This window comes from Bos mutus, chromosome 4 (assembly GCF_027580195.1).
Source record: "Bos mutus isolate GX-2022 chromosome 4, NWIPB_WYAK_1.1, whole genome shotgun sequence".
In the NCBI taxonomy this organism is placed as follows: Eukaryota; Metazoa; Chordata; class Mammalia; order Artiodactyla; family Bovidae; genus Bos; species Bos mutus.
The window spans coordinates 20,546,039-20,561,211 of NC_091620.1; the positions used below are offsets into that span (position 1 = coordinate 20,546,039).

The following is a 15,173-nucleotide window of genomic DNA, read 5'->3' on the forward strand; positions in this document are numbered from 1 at the left end:
TGCTCGGGAGCCCCTCTCTCAGTGAGTGATTCTTGGCTCTGCCACCTCCAGGTGTCCAGGTAAAAGGTGACGCCTGTCCCCCAGGAAGGCTGAGAACCACCTTCAAGAAATGGGACCTCAAACACAGAGAATGACAGGGCACAACACCTAGCTGTGCCGTTTCCATGAAAAAGTCTGTCCTTTGTCAAGAACCCCCTCCGACCGGGCCTCCCACCTCCTCAGCCACTTGAACCAGTTTCGCGTGGAGCTGAAGTCCCTGTCTACTGCTAAGGAGGTGAGGAGTTGATCCTCTTTCTTGCAGTCTTAAATGACTAATTAAAATGTCTTGGAGACTAAGCCCATTGCAAAAGGAGCCTGGGTGGCTTTCTAAAGCATCTTGTTCATAACTGGAGGGAAGGTGATTCTCTTCTCATCTTTATAATAAGGCATCTTTTCACAGGGTATCTGCCTCATGCTTCCTACAGCTCTGGCCCCAGTTTAGTCCCAGCAGGGGGAGGCCAGTGGAGTTTAATTACATTCCTCCTATAGGGAACATTCAAGGAATGAGGCTTTGAAAAACAACTTGTGCTACCAAAAAGGAAGGAAAAAAAAAATCAAATTAAGCAAGCGAGAAACCAGCATTGCCTTTTGTGTCCTAGAGACCCAATCTAAATATTTAAATTTTAAAGACAGAATTCTTAAGTGCTTAACTTTATAAACCTTACACATTGCAATTCCTAGGGGAGCCAAATAGTCCCTGTGATCTGGAATATTCCTATGCCTGGAGTAACAGGCTCACGTGGTTGATATTTTTCACACATACCATATTCAGCTATAATGCTGGAAAAAAAAAAAAAGCGACCCATAATACTGCCCACAGTCCTGGGGCAAAACAGTCTTACCAGAAAACAGAGTAAATTGAATGTCTGGACCACAAGCAAACATTTTAGAAAGGTCTCTTTATTCTCTACTGATTTCTCAATTTTCCTTCCTCTTTCTGTCTCTGAGATGCCCAGTGACTGGCTATTAGTGAGTGTGGAAGTTGCCTCCTGGCAGAAACTATTAATTTGCTGACTGCTAGTGGACAAATACCATGAACTGAGAGAGAAGTGGAACAAGGGCTAGTGGGTGGGCTGTCAGCCAAGGCAGAGTTCAACCCTCTATAAGGAAGAGCTTTATCAAGGCTAAAGGGAAGATGATAGAGTGTGAGTTCCCTGTTCCTGGGAGCATTCAAGCAGAGGGGCATGATCTTCTCTCAGATACTAGTCCTGGGTGGGAAGCTGTTCTACCTAACCTCTAAGGTCCCTTGCAGCCTGAGGGCTCAGGTTCCATCCTTTCCTTGGCATGACAGGCTCTGGGCCCCATGGGAGCCTTGCGGGAACAAGACTGTAGGTCTACAGGGGCCTTGAGCGCTGCTCTCATCTGCCTGCATATCCCTTGGCAGTGCCTTCTCTCTTTGACTCTGGTCTGCTTCCTTCCATCCAGCATGCAGGACTTCCCTATGCCTCCCCACCTCAAGTTTGCTTTCAGTTAGTCTCCAGTTAGAAAAGAAGCAAACATTCATTCGGGCTTCCCAGGTGGCTCAGTGGTAAAGAATCCACCAGCCATTGCAGGAGATTCAAGAGACGGGGCTTTTGATCCCTGGGTTGGTAAGATCCCCCGGAGAAGAAAATGGCAACCCATTCCATTATCCTGCCAGGATAATCCCATGGACAGAGGAGCCTGGTGGGCTGCAGTCCATGGGGTCACAAAGAGTCTGACACAACAAAGCAAGCACTCACACACAAACATACATTCATTCATTCATTCAACATTTATTTGCCACAAGCCTCCTGCGTGCCAGGCACTGTTGGAGTGCCTGGGATACACCAGCATGCCAAGTAGAGCCCCTGCTATCATGGGAATAACAATCTGGTGGGGACTTGATTACAGCACCCCTCCCAGGAGCAGTGGCATTTAATAAGGGATAAGCAGTGAGACAAAGGAAGCACCTCCTAATGGCAGAATGTGATACCCAGTGATGGGTGGATCAAGAAAGTCTTTACATTTGCCCAGGATGTCACCATTCTGAGGTTCCTGCTCCACCACTGGCCAATAGAGTACTGAAGTGTGTTTTTTAAAAAGTGTGTGTTTATTTATTATTTCAGAATCTAATTGTTGGGAATAAAACACAGACTTTTGATGTCTTAAAAGCCCATAATGTGAGCAGTAGTTAAATAAATGAGCTGTGCAGTTGAGAATCCAGTTCAGTGCCAAGTGGACCTGCCGAACACTGAGCTTCACCTGTGGCGTTCACCTTCCCAAGTTTATTTTTAAATTCTTGCTTTTCTGGATTGATGTGAACCAACACCACTGGCTTATTTGCTTTGCAAAGCCCGGCCCCTCTAGAGGCCCAGATATTGAATATAAAATACTCTGAGTCACCACATGAAAGACACCAAAATCTGTGCTGATTGGTGTGGCCCATTCCCGGGGGAAGCATCTCTTTGCAGGTCACCTCTCCTCTGCCGAGACGGAACTGCTCTGCAGGGACTCAGGGGAGGTGGGAGTTGGAGCATTAATTGCTGAAAATTCACCACACTTCACTGTGCTGTCGTGCCACACTTGGCCGGGCGGCCCAGAAAACACACTTGCAAGTCCTTCCAGATCTCAGTCAGCCTTCCACTTGCCCACCCACAGTGCACGCACGCAGGACATTGCCGTGTGGGTACAGGCTTCTGGGACGACCAGAGGCTCCCAAGTGGGCAGTGGGTCATGGGGTGGAGCGAGAAAGCTTCTGTATCTCTCTGGATCTGGGGAAGAGAGCCAGAACAAGACTCAGAGAAAGAGAGAGAGCGAGAAGGCTAAGAGGTGCTGTGGACGTTGAAGAGAGGAGAGGAAACAGAGAAATAGGGGAGATGAGAAGGGACTGGAAAGAGAGGAAGAGGCCAGGGAGCCGCCCAGATCTCTGAGTTCTGGATGGCACAAGTCCTGGGGATGTGGTTGCCATTGCTAAGGTCCCTGGGGGCAGTTCAAAGTCAGGGCAGGTCAGTTTCCCCCCGGGTCACTTTGGCCATCAGATGGTAAAGAATCCACCTGCAATGCAGGAGACCCTGAGGGTTGGATCCCTCTGTCAGGAAGATGCCCTGGAGAAGGGAATGGTAACCCACTCCAGTATTCTTGCCTGGAGAATTCCGTGGACAGAGGAGCCTAGTGGGCTACCATCCATGGGGTCACAAAAGAGTCAGACACGACTGAGCAATTAACACATGCTGTGTCTTTGGACACTTCAGTCAATGTGGAAGCATTTGAGCCCTGGGTGGTGTGTGTATCTGAGAACTTGAAAACTGGAGTCTCTGTCCCCCTGATCCAGGTTGGCTGTTCACCTTGCTCTGGGGATTCTTGAGTTGTCTAATGATGAGCACAGAGATGCCTCCTAGCCTGTCTTCCTTCTTCTTTCCCAGAGTTGGTGCTTTGGAAGCAGTAGCCACAAATCCTAATTAACAAGATGGAGATCCAGGCACACACCAGGGAGACTGTCAAGACTTCTCTGCTCTAATATTAGTTGTTGGGATGCCAGGGGAGGGCGAGGGAGTCTGCTTCTCTGGGTCAGACACTTCCAGAAAGAAGGACAGGAAGTGGGCAAGTTGTACACATCCCAGGGTTCCCCACTGCAGCTCTTTTTCCTGCAGTGAAAACAATGTAGCCCCCTGGGGAGAGAGCATCAAGAACATTCTCTTTGACCAAGATCCTTTGCCATGGCCTCTCAGTTGGCACCCAGAGCTGCTGTATACACCAAGGGCTGGTAAGGGGTGTTTGTGGTCTAGCTGGTGCCTGCCCGAAAGGTGCAGCTGCTGGGGGAGGTGCTTACTGGATGTGACAGGTCCCCAGTCTATGCGTGCATCCAGAGAGAAGGCTATAGTTGCCACCTTCATCTGCCTTGGAAACAACTTTAAATCAACTCAAAACCTGCCCCCACCTCCAAAATATCCCCTGGAGGAAATTAAGAGTTGACCCTTGAACAACACAGGTTTGATCTGCGCAGGTCCACGTATAACCAGATTTTTTTCTAATAAATATTTTGGAAAAAAAATTTTGGAGATTTGTGACAATTTGAAAAAACTCAAAACCACACAGCTTAGTAATATTGAAAAAATTAAGAAAAAGGTATGTCACACATGCATAAAATATATGTAGATACTGGGACTTCCTTGGCAGTCTAGTGGTTAAGCCTCTGTGCCTCCAACACAGGGGGTAAGGGTTTGATTCCTGGTCAGGGAACTAAGATCCCACATGATGCATGGCACTGCCCAAAAAATGTATAGATAGATAGTAGATAGATGGATAGATACTAGTCTATTCTTCCATAGGCATAAAGGTGATATTTAATATAAAATCTTATCTTCATAGTGTTTTGTAACTTTGCTTTCAAAGAACTACATTATCTGTAGTATGCTTCTCCCATAACTGAAGACACTGTATCAGGCTAGCATCACAGGTCAGTGGTTTTTCAAAAAATGTAACAATGTTTCCAATACTGTATTATGAACACGACTGTAATACTATATACGATAAAAACTTTATAATGATTAGTACACAGGCTAGGCTGCTGTGAAGCAGAGACATTACATTGCCAACAAAGATCCATCTAGTCAAAGCTATGGTTTTTCCAGTAGTCATGTATGGATGTAAGTTGGACCATAAAGAAAGCTGAATGCCAAAGAATTGATGCTTTTGAACTGTGGTGTTGGAGAAGACTCTTGAGAGTCCCTTGGACTGCAAGGAGATCCAACCAGTCCATTCTAAAGGAAATCAGTCCTGAAAATTCATTGGAAGGACTGAGGTTGAAGCTGAAACTCCAATACTTTGGCCACCTGGTGCAAAGAACTGACTCATTGGAAAAGACCCTCATGCTGGGAAAGATTGAGGGCAGGAGGAGAAGGGGGCGACAGAGGATGAGATGGTTGGATGGAATCACCGACTTGATGGACATGAGTTTGAGCAGGCTCTGGGAGTTGGTGATGGACAGGGAGGCCTGGCGTGCTGCAGTCCATAGCGTCACAGAATTGGACACAACTGAGCGACTGAACTGAACTGTGAAGCAATCATATTGATTATGATGGGCTACCATACAGCAAGCATATTGACGCTTCTTCATTATTAATGCATGAATCATTATACCTGTAAATACATTTGAATTTCTTTTCCTATAGGTACAGCGTTAGCAGTACCTATAACATCTACAGTGTTTTGTATCAAATAAGACAATATCAATGTAGGTATTGACGGATGATTCATCTTGTAAACAGATGAACTAAACTTACAGTATTGATAAATACAGGACAGGATTATACATTTTTTAATGAATCTTATGAAAATAATTAGAAATCTTATGATTTTCTTAGCATTTTATTTTCTCTAGATTACTGTAAGAATATAGTGTATAACCTAGCATACAAAATATATGTTAATTGACTGCTTATGTTATCAGTAAGGCTTCCAGTCAACAGGAGGCTCTTAGTAGTTAAATTTGGGGGGTGGGGAGTCAAAAGTTCTACTCAGATTTTTGACTGTGCAGGGTGTTGGCAACCCTAACCCCCTCGTTGTTCAAGGGTCAACTGTATTTAAAGAACTGAGATGATTTTAGGATTATGGATGAAAGTGAAAGTCACTCGGTTGTGTCCAACTCTTTGCATCCCCATGGACTATAAAGTCCATGGAATTCTCCAGGCCAGAAAACTGGAGTGGGTAGCCTTTCCCTTCTCCAGGGGATCTTCCCAACCCAGGGATTGAACCCAGGTCTCCCACATTTCAGGCAGATTCTTTACCAGCTGAGCCACCAGGCTTATGGGTAATATGCTACTAAAGACACATCCAGGACTGAGTAATTCCTGCATCACTTTATCCCTCACTCAATCAAGTGAGAGTGGTGCCATTGTTGTTGAGTAATTTTGAATCTGTTTTACTTTATTAACAAAAGGTTAATCATTGGCACAACATCAGTACTTTAACTATCATTAGGAATAAATGAATTTATTTATTTACTTATTCTTTACTGACTGAACCTGGTGGTTTAGTAAAGAATCTGCCTGCCAATGCAGGTGACTCAAGAGGTGAGGGTTCGATCCCTGGGTTGGGAAGATCCCTGGAGGAGGAAATGGCAACCCATTCCAGTATTCTTGCCTGGAGAATCCCATGGAACCTGGCGGGCTACAATCCATGGGGTTGCAAGAGTCAGACACGACTTAGCGACTAAACCACCACAGAGAATAAATATTTGCTATGTGCATCACAACAGAGGGAGAGCAGTCTTTAGGGTTTAAAACCTGGCTGCACAGAGCGTGGGCCATGAACTGGCAGCATTGGCATCACCTGGGAACTTGTTGGAAATGCAGAGTCTCAGGCCCCACCCCAGACCTACTGCACAGGAACCTGCAGCTTAGCAAGAGCCCCTGGGGATTCCGATGTATATTATACTCTGAGACTCTGAGGCTGGTACCACAATCTACCGCCGCTACCCTCAGCCTGCTGAAGTCCCAGTTCTCATCTGTTTCACAGTGTGACTTTGGGGCATAAGCTATTCTTTGTTCCTGTCTTTTTCTCTGTACCCTGTTGCTTTGCATTCTGTTGTACTATTGTGGGATGTGTAGAAAAGGGAAGCTTACAGAAGAGACACTAAGCCCTGTGCGGCTGAGTAACTGAACTGTGGGGAACACCTCAGCTTACTTCCTCTAAACTGCCCAACAGCAGGACCCCAGCAGACCTGGACAAAGGCAGGAAACCTTCTCGATGGGGAAAAACCCATTTCCAGTTTTTCACTTGAATCTTAAAGTCACCTACTCCCTGTAAGGGCTTCCCAGGTGACGCAGTGGTAAAGAATCTACCTGCCAATGCAGAAGAGGCAGGAGATGTGGGTTCAATCCCTGGTCGAGAAGATCCCCGAGAAAAGGAAATGGCAACCCGTATTCTTGCCTGAAAAATTCCATGGACAGAGGAGCCTGGTGGGCTATAGTCCATGGGGTCGCAAAGAGTCAGACACAGCTGAGTGACTGAGCACACACTCCCTATGACAAGAATCCTGAGTGAAATACAAACTGGGAGACTTTTTTTTTCCATAGTAAGAATTTGTGTCAAGATAGTCACATTTTTTTCCACCCAATCCTACCCACTGTGACAAAGGACAGGTGGTTGGAGTGAAATCATTGTGTGTGTGTTTGTGCGTGTGTGTGTGTGTGTGTGTAGCCACGGAATATGCTTTTTTTTCTTTGAGATCCTCTGGCTACTTCAAGGAACAAATCCTCAGCCTTGCTCATATTAGCAGTATGAGCTAATCAGCTGAAATACCCAGCATGAAATGCTCTTTTATCCTTGAGAGAAAAAGAAAGAGTAAGTTGTATTTTAATTAGGTATTTATAATGGTTACAAAGCAGCTCCTCAAGAGAAGTTAAGAATTTGGCCTTCCTTCTAAGGCATAACTGTGCTCAAATTATCCTAAAGAGAGGCCGTATATCAATCTAGTCCAATTTGTGATAAATTTACAACTAGGTTCTTCACAGCAGATTTATAACAACAATTAAACAGAAGGAAAATGGGTCATAAATTTTGGCTGGCACAGTCCGGCACCAACAAGAAGAGAAGAGAATGGTTTAGCCAGATCAAAAGTCAATAATTTCAACATAAAGTGCTAAAGCTATAGCAAAAACAATTTATATGGAAAGAAGTTTTTTTTCCCCTCCTCTCATCCTTGTCAAAATTAGATATTGGAGAACACAATGAAGCATCCATAGTACAGAGGTCTTATTAAATAATTGGCATGTTTTCTCAATTTTATGAGTGGTCCAAATGGTACAAATTTTTCCTTACTCCTCCACTACTGAATTTAATGAAGGTACCTCCCCTTTAAGATGAATAAGGAAACACACGGGGAAAGCAAGAGCTCTCCAAGAGATTGGTGAATTAAGAAAGAAGGTTTCGTGAAAGGAGGGGAAGCCAAATACACAATTCCAACGTCAGATGATTTTGGAGAAAACATACATGTTCTAGAAAGAAGTAGCCCTAGGCATGCATTAGAGAATGGATTGTAGCTATATTACAGGCTTCCCAGGTGGCTCAGTGGTAGAGAATCCACCTGCTAATGCAGGAAATGCAGAAGACAGGGGTTCAATCCATGGGTCAGGAAGATCCCTAGAATAGGAAATGGCAATCCATTCCAGTATTCTTGCCTGGGAAATTCCATGAACAGAGGAGCCTGGAGGGCTACAATCCACGGGGTCCCAAAGAGTCAGACATGACAGAGCCACTGAGCACACACAGACCTGTTTTACGTCTGGAACAGAGATCTCTGCCCTGAAAAGAGAGAAGTAATCAAGGCCACTTGAATCAAAAAGGATGGTGAGAGGTGGGGTATTACCAGGCTAAATAAGTGGGTTGTAAAACATGTATTAAGATAATCCTCAATAGTGAAGGAAGACCTTCGAGTAGTCCTATATCTGCCAGACATTCAATCTGTTCAAGGAGAGTCCCTGTATCAGTGATCTTGCTGCTGCTGCTGCTGCTAAGTCGCTTCAGTCGTGTCCGACTCTGTGCGACCCCATAGACGGCAGCCCACCAGGCTCTCCCGTCCCTGGGATTCTCCAGGTAAGAACACTGGAGTGGGTTGCCATTTCCTTCTCCAACGCATGAAAGTGAAAAGTGAAAGTGAAGTCGCTCAGTCCTGTCCGACTCTCAGCGACCCCATGAACTGCAACCTACCAGGCTCCTCCGTCCATGGGATTTTCCAGGCAAGAGTACTGGAATGGGGTGCCATTGCCTTCTCCATCAGTGACCTTACCACGGACAATTTCCCGTCTTCAGTGGGAAAGTATGCTACAAGGCCAACTGCCAACCTGGGTGTCATTCTAATCAATAAAGAAGCCTTGGCTGGCTTTGTGGACATCACCAGACATTTGGTATGAAGTGGTCACATCATTTGCTAGGAGTACACACCATTTAGTAATGCGAAAGAGCTGGCAGTACTGAGCACTGTTGGACTTGTACCTTCAAGTCTGGAAAACTAGTTTTTAGAAGCTCAGAGCAAAGGTGAGAGTGATTGCAGAACACGTAATTTGAAAAGAGGAGCTTCTAATCTGGAAACCATGGATTCTAGGTACAGGGATGGACGCTGTTTTCCGGCACCCAGCAGCCATTCACTCCACTCTAGTAAGCTGTGAGGCAGGAGCCCCTCCCCTGTCAGGGAACTGTGGGTTCCTTGTAGTGGGCATTTGGGAACTGACTCCATTTGAGTCCTCGTCCAGCATATTCAAAAGCAGAGGCACTACTTTGCCAACAAAGGTTCGTCTAGTGAAGGCTATGGTTTTTCCTGTGGTCATGTATGGATGTGAGAGTTGGACTGTGAAGAAGGCTGAGCGCCAAAGAATTGATGCTTTTGAACTGTGGTGTTGGAGAAGACTCTTGAGAGTCCCTTGGACTGCAAGGAGATCCAACCAGTCCATTCTGAAGGATATCAGCCTTGGGATTTCTTTGGAAGGACTGATGCTAAAGCTGAAACTCCAGTACTTTGGCCACCTCATGTGAAGAGTTGACTCATTGGAAAAGACTCTGATGCTGGGAGGGATTGGGGGCAGGAGGAGAAGGGGACGACAGAGGATGAGATGGCTGGATGGCATCACTGACTCGATGGATGTGAGTCTGGGTGAACTCTGGGAGTTGGTGATGGACAGGGAGGCCTGGCGTGCTGCGATTCATGGGGTCGCAAACAGTCCGACACAACTGAGCGACTGAAATGAACTGAACTGAACCAAGGACCAGGAGAGTGACCCAGGTCTGAGCCAATCAAAGCGTCGTATTCCCCGAGCCCAGGTGATTGGCTGAGAGGTGCCCGCGTGACCCAATCAATCTCTGTCAGTGAGATGCTTCGAGACTTTCACTGAGATCCCCAGGAACGAGACACTTCTTCATCCTGGAGTTGAATGGGCTCTCACACTGTCCCTATCCTCAGCCCATGAAAAGTTGAGAGGGATTTAAGGAAGACTTGTCAGAGCAAGGATTCTTCAGCCTAGAGAAGAGTTCTCCTGTCCTGAGTCAAACGGCAGTGGGCGGAAGGGGGTCCAAAAGAGCTGTACCTAGAGAGTCGGGCAGCCCCCGAGTCTGGCTGTGGTTCTCTAGGGAGCCGCCTGCCCATGCAGCACGGTTGTTCATTTTACCTCTGTTTATTTGAGCAAAGGCTAAGTAACGGGAGAGAGATGTCAGGGCTCAGAGAGGGGACAGCAGAGGGAGAAGCCCCTGTTGGTACAGCCAAGGTGTGTGACCACTCAGATTCTGTGCAAGGCGTCATGGGTCAGTTCGAGCCATCTTGCCAGCACTAAGAGGGTTGGCTGCCACCACGACACCCCAGCACCCAGAAGCTGTGAGGCAGGAGCCCCTCCTCTGTCAGGGAGCTGTGGGGAAGGGGTGGTCTCAGGAGACAGCCTGCTTCCGCTCCATACCAGAGGGCAACACAGGGGAAGGGCTGAGAGACGCCCCCTTTAGATAGGATTTGGGGATTTGTTAGAAGCCCACCCCTGAGGGGAAATGGAGGTCCAGGAATCAGAGGGAGAGAAAGGAGGGTGGAGGAACAGACCAAGTCCCCTCCCCTAGACAGCTTCCTCAGACCACAGGTCATCCTGAGCTAAGGGCATTGAATTGGGTCTGAGACTGAAGTTGTAAACTGGACCAGACTGTTTTGAACTATTTAATGCCAAAGGAAATTGAAACCTTTGCAATCTGTCCAAGATATCATCTAGGAGAGGGAAGGCAATTCATCAGAGCATTTTTAAAAGAAATAATTGGGGGGAAAAGCACAAAAGGATTCCATGTTTGTATCAATATTTCACTTAGTTCAGGCTATTGAACAAACTGGTTACACAGCTGTCTTGAGACCATTAGGGGAGATCTTATGTGAGAATGGCATATGCCCAGCATGATTGGAGCTGAGAAGGGGAGAGAGGACAACCTGGGTCTCAGTGACAGAGTTTGACCCTGTGTCAAGCCATACCTGAAGGTAGATTTATGCTACAGTTTTCAGTTATATGGGTAAATGAACTTCCTGAGCCAACCTGGGTTGAATTCTCTGTCAGCAGAAAGAATCCTGACACAGTGCACATAGGGTTTTTCATGGGGAGAAAACATAGCTTTCATTGGATTCTCATAGGGCTAAAAAATGGTATGGCTCAGGGAAGAGAAACTCAAAAGCTCAAATTTAATGATCTCATTGACAAATACAAGAGAAGACCATCTAATGAGATGTGTGGGGGTCTCAGGGATATTATGGAAGAACTAGGTCAGAACATTCTTGGGTGCAATGTCTGGAGCCTGACTCTGGCATTAACTGGCACTCAAAAAATATTTGTTGAATGGAAACCAGCAGGAAAATTATCACAAGTCATACTTTACATGCAAATTTTCAGGAATATTTTCAGGAAAATATCTAATGTGTGAACAGCTAATCTGCATTTCCATGTTCTGACAGATGGCCCATATTAACAGAACTCTGATTATAGAAAAAAAAAAAAAAAAAAACAGAAAAAAAAGAGAACCTGAAAATATTTATTGCATGTATACCATGTGCAAGGCTATACAACTATTAACACTATTGTGACTGCCAAATTTATTTAATTTATAGACCAGTTCTATATATTCCCATTTTTCAGAGACAGTCCCAGCTGTTACCTGGATAGAGAAAATGACCTTGGAGCCTGCACAGCTGGGGCAGGGCATTGGGTACAAAGGCTGTATTCTCAAGGTAGAAACAGGGACTATCTGCAAGAAAATCACCTGGGACATGTATTTTAAATGGGAGTTCATTGGCCCTGGCCCAGACCTATGAAAGGAGAATCTCTGTGTAAAGGGCCCTGGACTCTACATCTTAACAGACTTCCAAGATGGTTTTATGTACGCTAAAGTTTGAGAAACTTTACCTCCTAAAATCTGTTTATTTGACTGGCAACATTCAGGGGACACAAGAGATGCAGGTTCTGTTCCTGTGTGGGGAAGTTCCCCTGGAGAAGGAAATGGCAAACCACTCCACTATTCTTGCCTGGAAAATTTCACGAACAGAGAAACCTGGGGGGCTACAGTCCATGGAGGTCACAAAGAGTTGGACATGACTGAGCATGAACGCACATGCATGCATGCACACACACACACACACACATTTTGCACAGTCCCACAGGAGGTAGTTCTCTGAGGAAAGAAGCCCCCATCCTAGGCTGGGGGGATTTGAAGGAACGTAGGGTAAAGTGAGATAGTATTGCCCTCCTCAAGGTCAAGGTCAGTTTAGGCCACCTCAGAGTTAAGGGGTTGTGTGTCTAAGTCCTCTGAATGCAGGTGTGTGGAAACTTGCTCTGTATCCTCCTGATGGATGAACATAACAAGATGGAATTACAGAGTAGCTGTGGGACAGACTCCTACAGCCCCAAGCTCTCTCCATGACATCACTCATTCTAGACTCGATCAAGTGCTGCCTTCTTTTGCCCTGGAGAATTTCACTTGGAAGGAGGTACTATTGTAATAGACACAGACTATTGTTTTAATTGGCAATTCCCTGAAGGTGAGTCATGACTTCTACCTCTCAGAGCTGTTGCCCCCTCTCCAAACCACCACCATGTTCACTACATGGCTGACCACTCTCCAGATGCTTGAAAGTCTTCAGTTTGACCTGCCTTCTGGTTTATTTGAGACCAGGGGGCCAAATTCCCTCTCCTGCCTTGACCACCTCCTGGAGTAACTGCTGGAGTGTCCGCTCCCAAGTTCTTAGTCATAGGACTTGACTACAGTTGACTCTGAGGGTAGGATGGATTGACTTAAGCCCACCCATGCCCCTGTTCTCTTGGCCACAATAGTCTGTTCAAGAATGGGCAGTGACCTAAACATTCTGACCAGAGTGAACCCAATGACTCTTGCTGAGAATTTGGGGTCACAGACTCTTCTCCTTTGGTTATGAGTGGAAGCCTGTCTCCCAGATGTTCTCAGCAGGTTGCCTGGGGTTTCAAGAGAAGGGAACACCTGAGAATGGGACCAATATGAAGAGAGCTCAGCCAAGAAGTGGGGAGAAACTAGGACCAGAGCCCATCTTTGAGCCTAGATAAAGATTTGTTTGAAGCCACATCTATTACTGGACTTCCCTGGTGGCTCAGTGACAAAGAATCTACCTGTCAATACAGGCAAAGCAGGTTTGATCCCTGGGTCAGGAAGAGCCCCTGGAGAAGGAAATGGCAACGCACTTCAATGTTCTTGCCTGGAAAATCCCATGCACCGAGGAGTCTGGCAGGCTACAGTCCATGGTCGGATATAACTTAGAGACTAAACAATAACAACATCTATTCCTGAGCTGCTCAGTTATCTGTATTCATAAGCGTCTCTCTCCTTTTTTTTTTTTTTGTCCTTAAGTCAGTTTGGGTTGGGGTTTTATTACCTACCCCTATCCAAAATCACTGCAGATGATGACTGCAGCCATGAAATTAAAAGACACTTACTCCTTGGAAGAAAAGTTATGACCAACCTAGATAGCATATTGAAAAGCAGAGACATTACTTTGCCAACAAAGGTCCGTCTAGTCAAGGCTATGGTTTTTCCTGTGGTCATGTATGGATGTGAGAGTTGGACTGTGAAGAAGGCTGAGCACCAAAGAATTGATGCTTTTGAACTGTGGTGTTGGAGAAGACTCTTGAGGGTCCCTTGGACAGCAAGGAGATCCAACCAGTCCATTCTGAAGGAGATCAGCCCTGGGATTTCTTTGGAAGGAATGATGCTAAAGCTGAAACTCCAGTACTTTGGCCACCTCATGCGAAGAGTTGACTCATTGGAAAAGACTCTGGTGCTGGGAGGGATTGGGAGCAGGAGGGAAAAGGGATGACAGAGGATGAGATGGCTGGATGGCATCACCGACTCGATGGATATGAGTCTGAGTGAACTCCGGGAGTTGGTGATGGACAGGGAGGCCTGGCGTGCTGCGATTCATGGGGTCGCAAAGAGTCGGACATGACTGAGCAACTGAACTGAACTGAACAGCATCCTAATATACCTTCAGCTCCCCATTTTTCTCTTGCAGAAATGTACCCCAACTATCTTTGTTCCTTCCTCCATCCCCATCTCAACTGAAAACAAAAACACAACTACGTATGAAATAGGATGAGATGGGTGATGGGAGGAGGTGGTAGGATTATTTGAATTCATGACTTGTTGAGACTCCCTGCCCAAAGAATATTGATTAATAGATCAATGTCAACCTGGAGGGAAGACTTGTCCTGTTCAACACTTTAATCAATGACTTGGATGAAATAGGAGACATGCTGAGCAAGTCCCAGATGACACAAAGCTGGAGGAATTATAATATGACAGATGCCAGAATCAAGATTCAAAATTATTTTGACTGACTTGAGCAGTAATAAGGATAAATATAAACTCTTGCATCTAGGCTCAGAAAATCAATAGTCCAAGCAATGGATTGGGGAAACCTGGCTCGGCAGATGTCAAAACATCACAGGACTTTAAGTTGACCACAAGCTCTTGGTGAGCCAGAAGTTGAGGCAACTAGTAACACAGTTAACACAGTTTTCAAAAGAAAAGCTAACCTTGCATCAAAAAAACCCAAACTTTTTGGCCAACCCAATACTTTCCCCAGTGGAAAAGGAAGTGGAATTTCCTAGGAATCAGTTTTCAGCTCAATATATGAAAAAAAAATTCTGACAGTTCCTATAATGGAACAGCTCTCCTCCCAACATTGTGAATGTAATAGTCCTTACATCATCAGAATGTATTAGAAAGGATTCTATTACGGTGGTCTTCCTTTGAAAGCACAGATTTTTTAAATGACTTTCTTTAACAGCTCATAAGTTAAAGCAATGCACACATAAGCCTCCAGGAAAAAATGATGTGAAGAAGTAGCCAAGCTCTGCACCCTAAAGTTTGCTTCTGGTCCAGCAATGAGGAGCCCCATCTAGAAGGAATATCTAGAATCCAGCCCTGTTTCAGTCGCTCCATCCCCAGACCCCTTCCCTAGCACTCTCCCCATCTCCATTCCTGTGTTGACTTGGCCTATCCTTAGGCCTGCTTCTGTCTTCCACTTGGCTCCATTTTCTGGCTGACTCCCACCTTCCTGAGCATGGAGACTCCTCAGACAGAGTGTTGGGAAACCAGGTCTCCTTCCCTTTCCCTTACCTTTGACCTCTGACTGCCTG

General features: G+C 45.8%; 1 protein-coding gene across 1 annotated transcript in view; it reads right to left on the reverse strand.

The window, feature by feature from the left end:
- Positions 1-15,173, reverse strand: part of TBXAS1 (thromboxane A synthase 1) — a 173,346-nt gene that overhangs the window by 40,867 nt on the left and 117,306 nt on the right.